General features: G+C 33.5%; 1 non-coding gene across 1 annotated transcript; it reads right to left on the bottom strand.

Moving 5' to 3' along the window:
• Positions 1-12,166: 12,166 nt before the first annotated feature.
• LOC131742983 (U6 spliceosomal RNA) lies at positions 12,167-12,273 on the bottom strand. Its single transcript, XR_009331641.1, has one exon. It is a non-coding gene; the product is annotated as a U6 spliceosomal RNA (small nuclear RNA).
• Positions 12,274-16,788: the final 4,515 nt, after the last annotated feature.

Below are 16,788 nucleotides of genomic sequence, written 5' to 3'. Positions count from 1 at the left end.
TTCTTACCTCTAAATGTGAATAATATTTACCTACCTCAAAGAGTTGATATACAGATTAATAAGGTAGCACTTGTAAAACACTTAGTGCTTGCCATGTGAGCATTTAATAACTGTTCCTTATCATTGTTATTGTCATTCTATTCCTTATTATATGTCAAATCTCTCTTGCAACAGACCACTCCAGGTTGGTGGGTATATCCCATATTCTTAATATCTCTCTTAAAATATCTCTCTGTAACTACCAAGAGAAATGAATACCTGTGTTGAGCTTAGACTCTTGTACCACCTAGCTAATGACAGGTCAAGTCACTCAACTTCTGGAATTTACTTTATTCAATTTTTAATTTAAATGAATATGTTTACATTTTCTTTCAGTTCTGACTTCTGAAAGTCATACTTTCCTTATATATACTCCATCTTTTTCTGAGCTTAATCTGCAGGTGGATAAAGAGATTAGATTTTTGGTACTCCAGTCTTTTTGTTCCTTTCTGTTCTGTATTATAAGAAATTAGTTCTTTATTGGCCAAATAAACTTAACTTTTAAAAATGCTCCATTTGGTCTTCTTCCCTTGATTTCACAACATGAGCAGTCTGACATGTGAATTTAATGACAGATAAAATCCCAGTGTATTCACACAAAAACTGCTTTTATGTGTGTTCTATTTCCTGAGAAGACTGAAAGCTTATGTGCTGGTACAAGAAACAAAGGGGAAAATGACTATTTGAAAGGTAGTACAATTTTATTTTATGTCTTAGTCTCATGTATACCACTAGCTGTGACTACCCTAAAATATATATATATATATTTATATTTGCAGATAATAAAAGACAAAGAAAAAATGTTTTTTTCCTAGCAAATTGTGTTGTTTATTAACCACATATGTATATTGATAGAATATATTAAAATCATAAATTTTTTGAGAGCTGACAGAGAGCTTCAGGATTATTTTATATAGTGATTCTTAATCTAGGGTTCCTGAAGAGCTATTTTCAAATATTTTCAAAGCTTAATATGAATTATATATTGACTTATAATATAAATATACAAAGAAATTTGCAGAAAATGCAGAGAAGAAGAGTAGGAATAATAACGTGTTTGGGCTGGTATTTTATTTTGGTCCTGTCCTTTTATAAATAGGGAAATTAAACTAAAGTGTTTTAATTATTTTGTCAGGTTGAATCAGAATGCTGTTGTCAGGACTCATAAGCCACTTGCTGACTCCCATTCAGAATTTTTTCCACCCAAACTTTTGACAAAAAACTATCCTGAATCTGAACTAATTCTTTGTGGTCCTGCTAGTCAGAGACTTATGTATCCATCTGTGGGTTCAGGAGTACCCAGGTAAAAGCCTTTATTAAATACTTTGGTGGCATACTTCACTCAAATCTAGTAACAGTCCATGAAGTTTCAGGAAGTAAGTCATATAATTTAAGTAACTTCACTGAGATCATTTAGCTTCTGAGTGTCTAGTCCAGGAATACTGCTCAGGCCTTCTGATTTTAAAGTTGATGTATTCTCAGTTTAATGTGCAAACAACTTTGGTATGCAAAAATCAATTTTTCTTAATATAAACGGTAAAAATTGTCAAAATTATAAAATATATAATTAAAAAATTACCAACTATCACAGGAGATGAGATGTACTCTATTATAAATATAAAGAACTGTTGAAAGCTTGTCCATTTATCTTAGAACTAACTTAAAGAGTTGTAGTTAAAATGTTGTTCTGTTATGCTATGTTGTGCCATAGCATTAACATGCTCATTCTCTTAGAATTTTTCCTTCTATATTACTTACTTAAATTACCACCAAATCATAAAAACAAAGATTCTAGCTAATCTCTAGAGAAGAGTAGAAATTTTTGTGTCTAGCAGTCTATAGACCAAATTCAGGGTGTTGATAAACTCCATGAAATTGTATATATAGATGTATAAGTCTCTGTAACTGTAGGTAAAGCTGTAGATGTAGTTGTATGGGTACATATAGATGTAAGTGTACATGTTAAATGTGAGTTCATATACATGGACAAGTAGGAAATTTTTTGTGTACATTTTTCTTGAGACTCCATAGTTTCACCAGGCTCAAAAATAATACAGAACACAAAAATGATTTAAGAAAAACTCTTGCTTTATAAAAAGTTTAACATCTTCATTCCACAATGACTACATCAAAACACAGGCAGATCCTGACTTACTTACTTCTTCAGATTTCTAATTATTCTCCCTGATCATTTTGTACATCTAACATATACTTCAGGCTATAGTGTTAGGTACATTTTTATTAGATTCAGAGCTTTGTGTAAACAAGGAATATTTTTCTTGCAAGTCTGCTCTTCTCTTTTTTACTTCCTGTCCTGCTCTTGATCTCTCTAAACACTTTATTACAATTTCTCACTTTGCTTCCCCCTCCCACCAAACTTGATTATTAGGGATTATTATTCATAAGAATTAGAATCTCCAAACCAGCCTTTTCAAAATCTCTATCTTGATTGCACCTTTCTTTTATAGTAATAATCTCTTCTCTGCATTCCTGTCCCTTTCTTCTCCACCTGATGTTGGCATCTTATTTCAACATTCACATAATATTCCTAACAATTTACATGAATTTAAGGAACACAATGCCAGATTCTCCCTAATGAAAGACGTTTATTAATTTTTAACCCCATTTGATCCTCACAGTAGAGAGGTTGGTAGGGTTTACTATTCCTATTTCTAAAATGGAGAAATTAAGGCCCAGAAGAATATAATGTTTTCATATTCACAAATTCAGTTACCAATATACCTGAGATTATATCCTTCATCTCTTAACTAGTAATCTAAGGCTAACTGAAGACTTTTTTTTCCCATGTGCTTATTGGTCATTCATATACCTTCTTTATTATTATTATTTTTTAAATTTTTAAATTTTATTTAATTTTTTAAATACAGCAGGTTCTTATTAGTCATCAGTTTTATATACATTAGTATATACATATCAATCTCAATCACCCAATTCATCACACCCACACCCCCACTTCCCCATGTCTTTCCCCCCTTGGTGTCCATACATTTGTTCTGTACATCTGTGTCTCAATTTCTGCCCTGCAAACTGGTTCATCTGTACCATTTTTCTAGGTTCCACATATATATATTAATATGCCATATTTGTTTTTCTCATTCTGACTTACTTCATTCTGTAAGACAGTCTCTAGATCCATTCATGTCTCAACAAATGACCCAATTTCGTTCCTTTTTATGGCTGAGTAATATTCCATTGTATATATGTACCACATCTTCTTTATCCATTCATCTGTCAATGAGCATTTAGGTTGCTTCCATGACCTGGCTATTGTAAATAGTGCTTCAATGAACATTGGGGTGCATGTGTCTTTTGGAATTATGGTTTGCTCTGTGTATATGCTCAGTAGTGGGATTGCTGGATCATATGATAATTCTATTTTTAGTTTTTTAAGGAACCTCGATACTGTTCTCCATAGTGGCTGTATCAATTTACATTCCCACCAATAGTGCAAGAAGTTTCCCTTTTCTCCATACCCTCTCCAGCATTTGTTGTTTGTAGATTTTCTGATGATGCCTATTTTAACTGGTGTGAGGTGATACCTCATTGTAATTTTGATTTGCATTTCTCTAATAATTAAAGATGTTGAGCAGCTTTTCATGTGCTTCTTGGCCATCTGTATGTCTTCTTTGGAGAAATGTCTATTTAGGTCTTCTGCCCATTTTTGGATTGGGTTGTTTGTTTCCTTAATATTGAGCTGTATGAGCTGTTTATATATTTTGGAGATTAATCCTTTGTCCATTGATTCGTTTGTGCCAATACCATACAGTTTTGATGACTGTAGCTTTGTAGTACAGCCTGAAGTTACAGAACATGATACCTACAAATCTGTTCTTCTATATCATTCTGTGAAAAATGCCATTGGTATTTTGATGAGGATTGCATTGAATCTGTAGATTGCATTGGGTATTATGGTCATTTTAACAATGGTAATTCTTCAAATTATGAACACAGTATATCTTTCCATCTGTTTGTTTCACCTTCAATTTCTTTCATCAGTGTCTTATAATTTTCTGAATACAGGTCTTTTACCTCCTTAGGTATGTTTACTCCTAGGTATTTTATCCTTTTTGATGTTATTGCAACTGGATTGTTTATTTAATTTTTCTTTCTGATAGTTTAATGTTAGTGTATAGAAACAGATTTCTGCATGTTATTTTTGTATCACGTAACTTTACTGAATTCATCGATGACTTCTAGCAGTTTTGGTCACATCTTTAGGATTTTCTATGTATAGTATCATGTCATGTGAAAACAATGACAGTTTTACTTCTTCTTTTCCAATTTGGATCCCTTTTCCTTCTTTGATTGCTGTGGCTAGGACTGCTAATAGTACTTTGAATAAAAGTAGAAAGTAAAAAAAAAAAAAAAAAAAAAAAAAAAAGTAGAAAGTGTGGGAATCCTTGTTTTGCTCCTGATCTAAGAGGGAATGCTTTCAAGTTTTCATTGTGGAGTATGATGTTAGCTGTGAGTTTGTCACATATGGCCTTTATTATGGTGAGGTATGTTCCCTCTATACCAACTTTCTGGAGAGTTTTTATCATGAATGGATGTTGAATTTTATCAAAAGCTTTTCCTGCATCTATTGAGGTTATCGTATTTTTTTTATTCTTAAATCTGATAATGTGATGTATCACATTGATTGATTTGTGGATATTGAAAAATCCTTGCATTCCTGGAATAAATCCCACTTGATCATAGTGTATGATTTTTTTTTTTTTTTGAAGTATGTTTGATTTACAATGTTGTGTTAGTTTCTGGTGTACAGCAAAGTGATTCGGATTCTTTTCCATTATATTTTGTTACAAGGTATTGAATATAGTTTCCTGTACTACACAGTAGGACTTTGTTGTTTATCTCTTTTATATATAGTAGATTGTATCTGAAAATGCCAAACTTCTAATTTATCCCTCCAACACTTGCTCCTGGTTTGGTTACCATAAGTTTGTTTTCTATGTCTTTGAGTCTGATCCTTTTAATTATTGTTGAATTTGGCTTGCCAATATTTTGTTGATGATTTTTGTATCTATGTTCATCAGTGATATTGACCTGTAATTTTCTTTTTTATGTGATATCTTTGTCTGGTTTGGGTATCAGGGTGATGCTGGTCTCAGAATAAATTTGGAAGCATTCCTTCCTCTATAATTTTTTGGGATAGTTTGAAGAAAGATAGGTGTTAACACTTCTCTAAATGTCTGGCAGAATTCAGGCATCTGGTCCTGGACTTTTGTTTTTTGGAAGTTTTACAATTACTGATTCAGTTTCATTACTGGTAATTGGTTTGTTCATGCTTTCTATTTCTTTCTGGTTCAGTTTTGGGAGACTATACATAGAATTTGTCAATTTTATTATCATACACTTGTTTGCAATAATCTCTTATGGTCCTTTGTATTTCTCTAGTTTCAGTTGTAACTTCTCCTTTTTTAGTTCTGATTTTATTGATTTGGGTCCTCTTTCTCATGCTCTTTTTTCTTGATGAGGTTTGTCTTCCTGGCACAGGACCCCCAGTCTGAGGTGTCCAATATAGTACTCAGTGCCTTCAGTCCATGGGGAGAACCTCTGCCGTTGTAATTTTTCTCCTGTTTGTGGGTCACCCACCTGAGTTATTAGTCTTAACTATACCATGACTTTAACCCTCCTAGCTGTCTTGATGTGGTTCCTTCTTTATATCTTTAGTTGTAGAAGACCTTTTCTGGTAGGTTCTTGCCTTTTTCTTTGATAGGTGTTCTGTAAATTGCTGTAATTTTGATGTTTCCATGAGGGGTTGTGAGCTCAGAGTTTTTCTACTCCACCATCTTGCCTCTTCCCTCCAAAATTAACATTTTAAACACCAAATAATTGTTACCTCATTTAACTGTTTAACTCCATTTAACAGCCTCCCATTTTTCTCAAAATAAAGACTAAACTCACAACTCTCACCTAAATAGATCTGCATTTTTTTTCCCAAGTCTTCCTTCATGTGTCATCATTTCACAGACCTCTTTTTTTTCCTCCCTATCATGCTGGTCACCTCTACTCATGATGCATCCACTTGACAGAGGGCTGATGCCCATGCTGTTCTTGCTGATTGAAATACATTAACATCATCCCTATCCTCTTGGCTTAAATAAATAATGTTCCTCCTTCATATCCCAATCCAATCTTCATGCCTTCAAGGAAGCTCCTGAGCTCCTCAACTAGTTCAAATGCTCCTATTATGGACAATATTTACACACCACAATTCTCCTTTATAGCATTGATTATGGTTCCAATTTAAACATTATAAATCTAAATATTTTATCACTATCTTTCTTCCTGATTAGACTGTAAGCTCCAAAAGAGCAAGGACGATAGTTACTTTGGTACAATATTAACTCCTTGATTTAGTACAGTATTTAACACAGAGTAAGTTCTCAGAAATTATGTTCTTTGTGTATGAATCATTTGTTTTTGTATGTGTGATTACTGAGGAGTTAATAAAAATGCTAATCATGGTGTGTTGCACACAATAGGAGCTCAAAAATATTAAATGAAAACAAACCACCTGATTAAAAGATAGGCAGAGGACCTGAATAAGAATTTTCCAGAGAAGACATACAGATAGCCAATAGGCACATGAAAAGATTCTCAACATCACTAATCCTCAGGAAAATACAAATCGAAACCACAGTGAGATATCACCTCATACCTGTCAGAATGGCTGTCATCAAAAAGACCACATATAACAAATGTTGGCAAGGATATAGATAAAAGGGAACTGTAATGCCCGGTTGGTGGGAATGTAATTGATTCAGCTACTGTGGAAAACTATATGGAGGAGGTTCCTCAAAATATTAATAATAGAACTAACATATGATGAAGCAATTGCACTCCTGGGTATTTTATCTGAAGAAACTGGAAACACTAAATAGAAAAGATATATGCTCCTCAGTGTTCATAGCAGCATTATTTACAATAGCCAAAATATTAAAACAAGCAAACTAAGTGTCCATCAACAGATGAATAGATAAAGAATATGTGAGATATATATTATGTATTCTATATTATATGTAACTATATAATATATAATATAATTATGTATATAATTCAACCATTAAGAAGAATGATATTTTGCCATTTGTGATAACTGGATTGACCTGAAGAGTAGAGGGTATTATGCTTAGTGAACTGTTAAACAGAGAAAGACAAATTCTGTATGTTTTCACTTATATGTGAAACCTAAAGAATAAAACAAAACAGAAACAGATTCACAGATACAGAGAAAAGGTTGGTGGTTGCCAACGGGTAGAGGGTGAGAGAAGGGGCAAAATGGGTGAGGGGGATTAAGAGGTACAACTAACAGATATACAATAGATAAGTTACAAGGATGTAATGTACAGTACAGGGCATATGACAAATGTTTTATAATAACTTTATATGGAACATAATCTATAAAAATATCAAATCACCATGTCATACACTTGAAACTAATATAATATTGTAATTAAGTATATTTCAAGAAAATATTAAGTGAATAAACATATGAATAATTCAATGCTGAATGATCTGTTAGTGAATTGAGTACTTGTGAATTCATGAGTCATCTGTTATTTCAGTTCAACCATTATTTTAGCGTATCCTCTGAAAGTCACAAATTCTGTGATTCAGACTCAGTGTGAACAGAAAACTCTTGAGTTATCGTTGTTTTAAGCTTCCCAAACATCATCAGGATAGTGGCATGCTGGTAGTACTTTTATTTTTCTTCACCTTTTCAACACATAAATTCAGATTCTAATTGCTGCAAGTCCAGCACTTCTCACCAGCAATAAATTTAAAACCTTTGGCCTACTTCCCTTAATTGATGTCTCACTCCCTTGTCTAATGAACTTACCTGGAGGGAGTGACTTCCAATAGCAATGTTTTCAGGGTCCTAGTTCCCTAACTTACAAAGGGAGGTAAAGCATCCTCATACTTTATGTATTTTAAAGAGATACTATGGATCTATTCCAGAAACCATATCTTTATTTTATTTATTAGCTTGTTTTAATTAAACCTCTAGAGAAAGCTGAATGATTGCAACAGAGTCAGAAGATTAATTTATTTTTGTTACCTTAGTCACATGTGATGTATATCAGAAAACAAAACTTCTTCTTTTGAGATAATTTTTACTAAAACTGGAAGATATAGTAAAAAATACATATCTATTTTTTCAGATTATTTTCCCTTATAGGTTATTACAAGATATTAAGTATAGTTCCCTGTGCTATACAGTAGGACCTTGTTGTTTATCTATTTTATATACAGTAGTTTGTATCTGTTAATCCCCCACTTCTAATTTATCCCTACCCCCCTTCTCCTCTGGTAACCATACATTTATTTTCTATGTCTTTGAGTCTATTTCTGTCTTATATATGTTTATTTGTGTCATATTTTAGATTACACATATAAGTGATATTTGTCTCTTTCTGACTTACTTCAAATAGTATGATAATCTCTATGTCCATCCATGTTGTTGCAAATGGCATTATTTCATTCTTTTTTTATAGCTGAGTAGTATTATAGTGTGTATATATACCATACCTTCTTTACCCACTCATCTGTTGATGGACAATTAGGTTACTTCCATGTCTTAGCTATTGGAAGTAGTGCTGCTATAAACATTGGGGTGCATGCATTGTTTCAAATTATGGTTTTCTCAACATATAGGACTGGGAGTGGGATTGCAGGATGATATGTTAACTCTAATTTTTGTTTTTTTAAGGAGCATCCATACTCTTTTCCATAGTGGCTGCACCAATTAACATTCACATCAACAGAGTAGAAGGATTCCCTTTTCTCCAAACCCTCTAAAGTATTTACTATTTATAGACTTTTTGATGATGGCCATTCTGACCAGTGTAAGGTGATACCTCATTGTAGTTTTGTTTTGCATTTCTTTAATAATTAGTGATGTTGAGCATCTTTTCATGTGTGTGTTGGCCATCTGTATGTCTTCTTTGGAGAAATGTGATCTTCTGCCTATTTTTTGATTGGCTGTTTGCTTTTGTGATATTGAGCTGTTTATGTATTGTGGAAATTAATTCCTTGTGGATCACATTGTCTGCAAATATTTTCTTCCATTATGTGGGTTGTCTTTTTGTTTTGTTTATAGTTCAGCTTTTAAGTTTCATTAGGTCTCATTTGTTTATTTTTGTTTTTATTTCCATTACTCTAAGATATGGAACCAAAAAAATATTGGTGTGATTTATGTCAAAGGGTGTTCTGTCTCTGTTTTTGCCCAGGAGTTTTATAGTATCCAGTCTTACATTTAGGTTTTTAATACATTTTGAGTTTATTTTTTTATATGGTGTTAGAGAATGTGCTAATTTCATTTTTTTTACATTTATCTGTCCAGTCTTCCCTGTACTATTTATTGTAGAGACTGTCTTTTTCTCCATAGTATACTCTGACCTCTTTTGTCATAGTTTAATTGACCATATTGACCATAGGTGAGTTGGTTTATTTCAGGGTTTTCTATTCTGTTCCAATCATTTATATGTCTCTGTTTATTCCAGTACTATACAGTTTTGATGACTGTAGCTTTGTGATATAGTCTGAAGTCAGGGAGCCTAATTCCTCCAGATGTATTCTTTACTCTCAAGATTGCTTTGGCTATTCCAGGTCTTTTGTAGTTCCATACACATTTTTAAATCTTGTCTTTTAGTTCTGTTAAAAATGCCATTGGTAATTTCATAGGAATTACATTGAATCTGTAGATTGCCTTAGGTAGTGTGGTTATTTTAAAAATATTGATCCTTCCAATCCAAGAACACTGCATATCTTTCCATCTGTTTGTGTCATCTTCAATTTCTTTCAACAATGTCTTATAGTTTTTGGAGTACAGGTCTTTGACCTCCTTTGGTAGGTTTATTTCTAGGTATTTTATTTTATTTTTGATGGAAAATGGGATCTTTTCCTTAATTTTTCTCTATTATCTTTAGTTGTTAGTGTATAGAAATGCAAACAAATTTCTATATTAATTTTATATCCTGCAACTTTACCAAATTCATTGATGATCTCTAGTAGTTTTCTTGTAGCATCTTTAAGATTTTCTATGTATGTTGCCATGTCATCTGCCAACAGTGACAGTTTTACTTCTTTTCCAACTTAGATTCCTTTTATTTCTTGTCTTTCTCTGATTTCTGTGGCTAGGACTTCCAATACTGCATTGAATAAAAGTGCCCAGACCGGGCATCCTTGTCTTCTTCCTGATCTTAGAGGTGATGTTTTCAGCTTTTACCACTGAGTATGATGTTAGCTGTGGGTTTTTCATATATAGCCTTTGTTATGTTGAGGTATGTTCCCTCTATGCCTACTTTCTGGACAGTTTTTATCATAAATCAGTGTTGAATTTTGTCAAAACATTTTTGTGCATCTATTGAAATCATCATATGGTTTTTATTCTTCAATTTGTTAATGTGGTGTATCACACTGATTGATTTGCAGATATTGAAAATTTTTTGCATCTGTAGCATAAATTCCACTTGATCATGGTGTATGATCCCTTTAATGTGTTTTTGGAGTTGGTTTGCTAGTAGTTTGTTGAGGATTTTTGCATCTATATTCATTAGTGATATTGGCCTGTAGTTTTCTTTTTCTGTTACATCTTTGTCTGGTTTGTTTTCAGGGTGATGGTGTCCTCATAGAATGAGTTCAGAAGTGTTCCTTTCTCTGCAATATTTTAGAATAGTTTCAGATGGATAGATGTTAACTCTTCTCTAAATATTTCATAGAATTCACTTGTGAAGTCATCTGGTCTTGGACTTTTGTTTGGGGGAGTTTTATATTACTGTTTTTGATTCAATTCAGTACTGGTAATTGGTGTGTTCATATTTTCTATTTCTTCCTGGTTCAGTTTAGGAGATTGTACCTTTCTAAGAATTTGTTCATTTCCTCTAGGTTGTCCATTCTATCTGTATAATTGCTAATAATAGTCTCTTACCATCTTTTTTATTTCTGTGGTGTTAGTTGTAACTTCTTTTACAGTTTTGATTTTATTGATTTGGACCCTCTCTTGGTGAATTTGGCTAAAGGTTTATCATTTATCAATTTTTTGTGTTACTGTCAATTTCTCCTTTTATGTGTGTTAATATTTGCCTTATATATTGAAGTGTTTCTATGTTAAATGCATGTATATTTACAATTATTGTATCTTCTTCTTGTATTGATCCCTTAATCATTATGAAGTGCCATTCTTTGTCTCTTATAAAAGTCTTTATTTTGAAGTTTATTTTATTTGATATAAATACTGCTACTCCAGCTTTCTTCCTATCTCCATTTGCATGGAATACCTTTTTCCCATCCACTCACTTTCAGTCTGTGTTTGTCTTTAGATCTGAAGTGTGTCTCTTGTAGACAGCATATATACTGGTCTTGTTTTTGTACCCATTCAGGAAGTCTTTGTCTTTTAGTTGGAGCATTTAATTTGTTTACATTTAAAGTAATTATTGATATGTATATTCTTATTTACACTTTGTTAATTGTTTTGTATTTGTTTTTGTCAGTCTTTTTTTATGTTTCTTCTTTTTTCTCTTCTCTTGTGATTTGATGACTATCTTTATGTCTTTATATCTATTATAGATTTTTGTTTTTCAGTTATGGTGAGTCTTTGGTATAGCAGTCTCTATATATACATGAATGCTTTAGTGTGCTGATCTCTTAATTTCAAAAGCATTTTAAATCTCCTGCACTTGTCCTCTCCTCCTGTCATGATTCCTGGTTTTGATATCATATTTTACATGTAATTATTTTGCATACCCCTTAAGTGCTTATTGTGTATACAGATAATTTTACTACTTTTGTCTTTTAACTTCCCTACTAGTTTGTGTGTGGATGATTTCTTACCTTTACTATAGGTTTGCCTTTACCACTGAGATTTTCCATTTTGTAATTTTCTTATTTCTAGATGTGGCCTTTTCTTTTCTACCTAAATAAGTTCCTTTAGCATTTGTTGTAAAGCTGGTTTGGTGGTGCTGAATTCGTTCAGCTTTTGCTTGTCTACAAAGCTTTCAATTTCTCCATGCAATATGGATAAGAGCCTTGTTGGATATTCTTGGTTGTAGGTTTTTCCCTTTCATGACTTTAAATACATTGTGCCACTCCCTTCTGGCCTAAAAATATGGAATGCTTCAGAAATTCACTTGTGATTCTTGTGCAAGGCCCATGCTAATCTTCTCTGTATTGTTCCAATTTTACTATATGTGCTGCTGAAGTGAGCACTGATGTGATTTCTTTTTTATAATATTTAATTTTTCACACCAATAGTTTGAAGAGTGACAGTTATACTGATATATATATATGTGTGTGTGTGTGTGTGCGCACGTGTGTGTGTGTTAGAGACAGAGCTGGACTGAAGCAAAAAGGTGAATGAAGTAGATGATAGTTTGTTAGTGTGAGTTGTATGTTGCATTCTTACCTCCTACCCTGCTTTTGTGACCAGTATCCCTTTACTCCCCTTAATAATCCTTTTACCTTGGGAATTCTGATTCCTTTGTTCTATTCTGTATGTCCAGAGTTCCCAGTAGGCTACTTAGACCTGAAAATGATGAATGGTCTAGGTACTCTTTTTTTTACTGATAAAAATTCACATATTTTTTGTCCTTTCCACCACAGTCCCTTCTGCTCTGCTTTTACAATTGGCAACAAGATTATATGACAAATATATTTATGCTCTTGACAGTGTTTTATTTTATACTTTAATTTTAATTTTTAATTTTATACTTTAAGTTTTATACTTTAAGTTTTAATTTTATACTTTCTAACATTTGTATTTAATAGTATATGGATGGTTTGAAAGAACAACTTCACTTTTGCCATCTAAACCCAAATAGTAACTCTAATTAGGAAATATTAGGCCAAGTGGAAGTGTTCAAATATAACCTTACAGTAGATGATTTAGGCCAGGTTGATGTTAGAACATTCTCTAGTATCATGTAGACAACCAAACTAGAAGAAGTACAACTTTAATTTATATAAATATAGTTCAAGAGGCTTAGTCTTAGTTGTTGCATGCATAACAGGGATCATTATATTTTAAAATATGTTTAGGTATATTCTTCTATCTTGAATCTTTTCTTGATCCATGGCTTTTTACCCTTTAAATATGTACCATTTTTATTGAGATGGGGTTTTCCTATTTTTTACAATATTATATAAAGTTACAGGTGTATAACATAGTTATTTACAATTTTTAAGGTTTATACTCCATTTATAGTTATTATAAAATATTGGCTATACTACCTGTGTTATATAATATATCCTTATAGCTTATTTGTTTTATGCATAGTAGTTGTACCTGTTAATCCCCCACTTTCAACTAGCCCCTCTCCCTTCTCTCTCCTTACTGGTAACCACTAGTTTGTACTCTGTACCTGTCAATCTGTTTCTTTTTGTTACATTCACTAATTTGTTTTTTTTAGATTCCACATATAGGTGATATTATACAGTATTTGTCTTTCTCTGACTTATTTCAGTTAGTATCATACCCTCCAAATCTATCCATATTGTAACAAATGGCAAAATTTCATTCTTTTTTAAGGCTAAATAGTAATGCATTGTATATGTATACCATATCTTCATTATCAATTCATCTATTGACAGACACTTAGGTTGCTCCCATATCTTGGCAATTCTAAACAATGTTGCTATGAACATTGGGGTGCATGTATCTTTTCAAATTTATGTTCTTGTTTTTATTTTGAATGTACACCAAGATGGAATTGCTGAGTCATATGCTATCTGTATTCTTATTTTTTGAGAAACTGTCATACTGTTTTCCACAGTAGCTCCACCTATTTATAATCCCACCAACATTTTATGTGTTCCCTTTTCTCTACATTCTAGCCAACATTTGTTATTTGTGGTCTTTTTGATGATAACCATTCTGACAGGTGTGAGATGTACGTCATTGTGGTTTTAATTTGCATTTCTCTGATGATTAATGATGAATGATGTCATGTGTGTTTGGCCATCTGCATGTCTTCTTTGGAAAAATGTCTATTCAATGTGTACCATTCATTGAACAGAAGCCCCCTAAAATAAGAAACTCATTTCTCATCTTTGACAATCAAATTCTGTTTTCTTACTTATTTTAGGTGCCAGCATGTTGTTGAAGGGTTCCTTAGAGAAAGAATAAGTAAGTAAGTAAGTAAGCCTACTCCCCTTCCACCAGATGGCTTATGGAAGAGAGACACTAACAAAGCATATGGGTCATAGAGCAGCATCCTCTTCCTAATCCTCCACTTTGTGCCTTTCAAGCCAACTAATGGGAAGTTGCTTATAAACAAGCACAAGGAAGTTTGAAAACACTGGGGCTAGTGACCAAGTTTCCCACAGTTATGAACACACTTACTGTTTATATTATATCTCCATTCTGATGGTCTTTGTTTATATTTCACTTTTAAGGAATGCTAGGAGTAAGCTGGACTCCCTGGGGCAGCCCCACATGAGCTAGACAGAGGTGGGGGCAGAGAGCTGCAACAGCTTTATTGAGACAATGCTCAGGAATCCCCATGACCTATGTGTGACATGCAAATAATACCAAAGAGAGTCAAAAGTACTGGCAGAAATGGACTGGAAGAGACCTGGTGTAAGAATAAAGAGACTGTGTTGAGAAGGATATTGAGATCCAAAGGCAAAGGGCCCAGTTTATGTATTCCATTAGAATGTGCCTATTTATCATGGGCCCACTTGCCTGCCTTTGACATACCTCAGAGTAAACCAGTCTAGTAAACAGAATCAAATGGTTACCAAGGGCTGTAGGGAGGGAGAAATGGGGAATTACTAATCAAAGGGCACAAAGTTTCAAGCAAGATCTGATGTATAAAATTGTACTTATAGTGTAGCAATAATATATTGTACAACTAAAGATTTGTTAATAAGGTAGATCTCATATTGTGTTCTAATGACAATTGAATAAATTTTTAAAAAAAGAATCAGGCCTGACCCTTCGTTAAAAATAACAAAAACGATGCAGAGGATACTGTAGGACTTAGAAGATGAGAGGATGAAATTCTACTACCATGAGGTTGCATAAGCCACATCTTTCCTCTACACTCAGGTGCAGTTTTGGAAAGGACAGTGAACAGGGCAGAGCTTGGAACAAAAACAACTGGCCTAAGTGCACCATGCAGAAGTTGTGTTTTTTTTTTTTTTTAACATCTTTATTTGAGTATAACTGTTTTACAATAGTGTGTTAGTTTCTCCTTTACAACAAAGTGAATCAGTTATACATATGCATATGTTCCCATTTCTCTTCCCACTTGTGTCACCCTCCCTCCCACCCTCTCTATCCCAACCCTCTAGGTGGTCACAAAGCACAGAGGTGAACTCCCTGTGTTTTGCAGCAGCTTCCCACTAGCTATCTAATTTACATTTGGTAGTGTGTATATGTCCCTGCCACTCTCTCACATCGTCACAGCTTACCCTTCCCCCTCCCCATATCCTCAAGTCCATGCTCTAGTAGGTCTGTGTTTTATTCCGGTCCTACCACTAATCTCTTAATGACATTTTTTTTTCCTTAGATTCCATATATATGTGTTAGCATACAGTATTTGTTTTTATCCTTCTGACTTCCTTCACTCTGTATGACAGACTGCAGGTCTATCCACCTCATTACAAATAACTCAGTTTCATTTCTTTTTAATGGCTGAGTAATATTCCATTGTATATATGTGCCACATCTTCTTTATCTATTCATCTGTTGATGGACAGTTAGGTTGCTTCCATCTCCTGGCTATCGTAAATAGAGCTGCAGTGAACATTTTGATACATGATTCTTTTTGAATTATGGTTTTCTCAGGGTATATGCCCACTAGTGGGATTGCTGGGTCATATGGTAGTTCTATTTGTAGTTTTTTAAGGAACCTCCATACTGTTCTCCATAGTGGCTGTATCATTTTACATTCCCAGCAGCAGTGCAAGAGGGTTCCCATTTCTTCACACCCTCTCCAGCATTTATTGTTTGTAGATTTTTTGATGATGGCCATTCTGACCGGAGTGAGATGATATCTCATTGTAGTTTTGATTTGCATTTCTCTAATGATTAATGATGTTGAGCATTCTTTCATGTGTTTGTTGGAAATCTGTATATCTTCTTTGGAGAAATGTCTATTTAATTCTTCTGCCCATTTTTGGATTGGGTTGTTTGTTTTTTTGTTATTGAGCTGCCTGAGTTGCTTAAAAATTTTGGATATTAATTCTTTGTCAGTTGCTTCATTTGCAAATATTTCTCCCATTCTGAGGATTGTCTTTTGGTCTTGTTTATGGTATCATTTGCTGTGCAAAAGCTTTTAAGTTTCATTAGATCCCATTGGTTTATTTTTGTTTTTATTTCCATTTCTCTAGGAGATGGGTCAAAAAGGATCTTGCTGTGATTTATGTCATAGAGTGTTCTGCCTATGTTTTCCTCTAAGAGTTTGATAGTGTCTGGCCTTACATTTAGGTCTTTAACCCATTTTGAGTTTATTTTTGAGTATGGTGTTAGAGAGTGTTCTGATTTCATACTTCTACAGGTAGCTGTCCAGTTTTCCCAACAACACTTATTGAAGAGGCTGTCTTTTCTCCACTGTGTTTCCTTCCCTCCTTTATCAAAGGTAAGGTGACCATATGTGTGTGGGTTTATCTCTGGGCTTTCTATCCTGTTCCATTGATCTATATTTCTGTTTTTGTGCCAGTACCATACTGTCTTGATTATTGTGGCCTTGTAGTATAGTCTGAAGTCAGGGAGCCTGATTC

The sequence above is a fragment of the Kogia breviceps genome, chromosome 15 (genome assembly GCF_026419965.1).
Source record: "Kogia breviceps isolate mKogBre1 chromosome 15, mKogBre1 haplotype 1, whole genome shotgun sequence".
NCBI lineage: Eukaryota > Metazoa > Chordata > Mammalia > Artiodactyla > Physeteridae > Kogia > Kogia breviceps.
The sequence above is the reverse complement of the archived record's forward strand: the minus strand, read 5'-3'. Positions and strand labels throughout refer to the sequence as shown.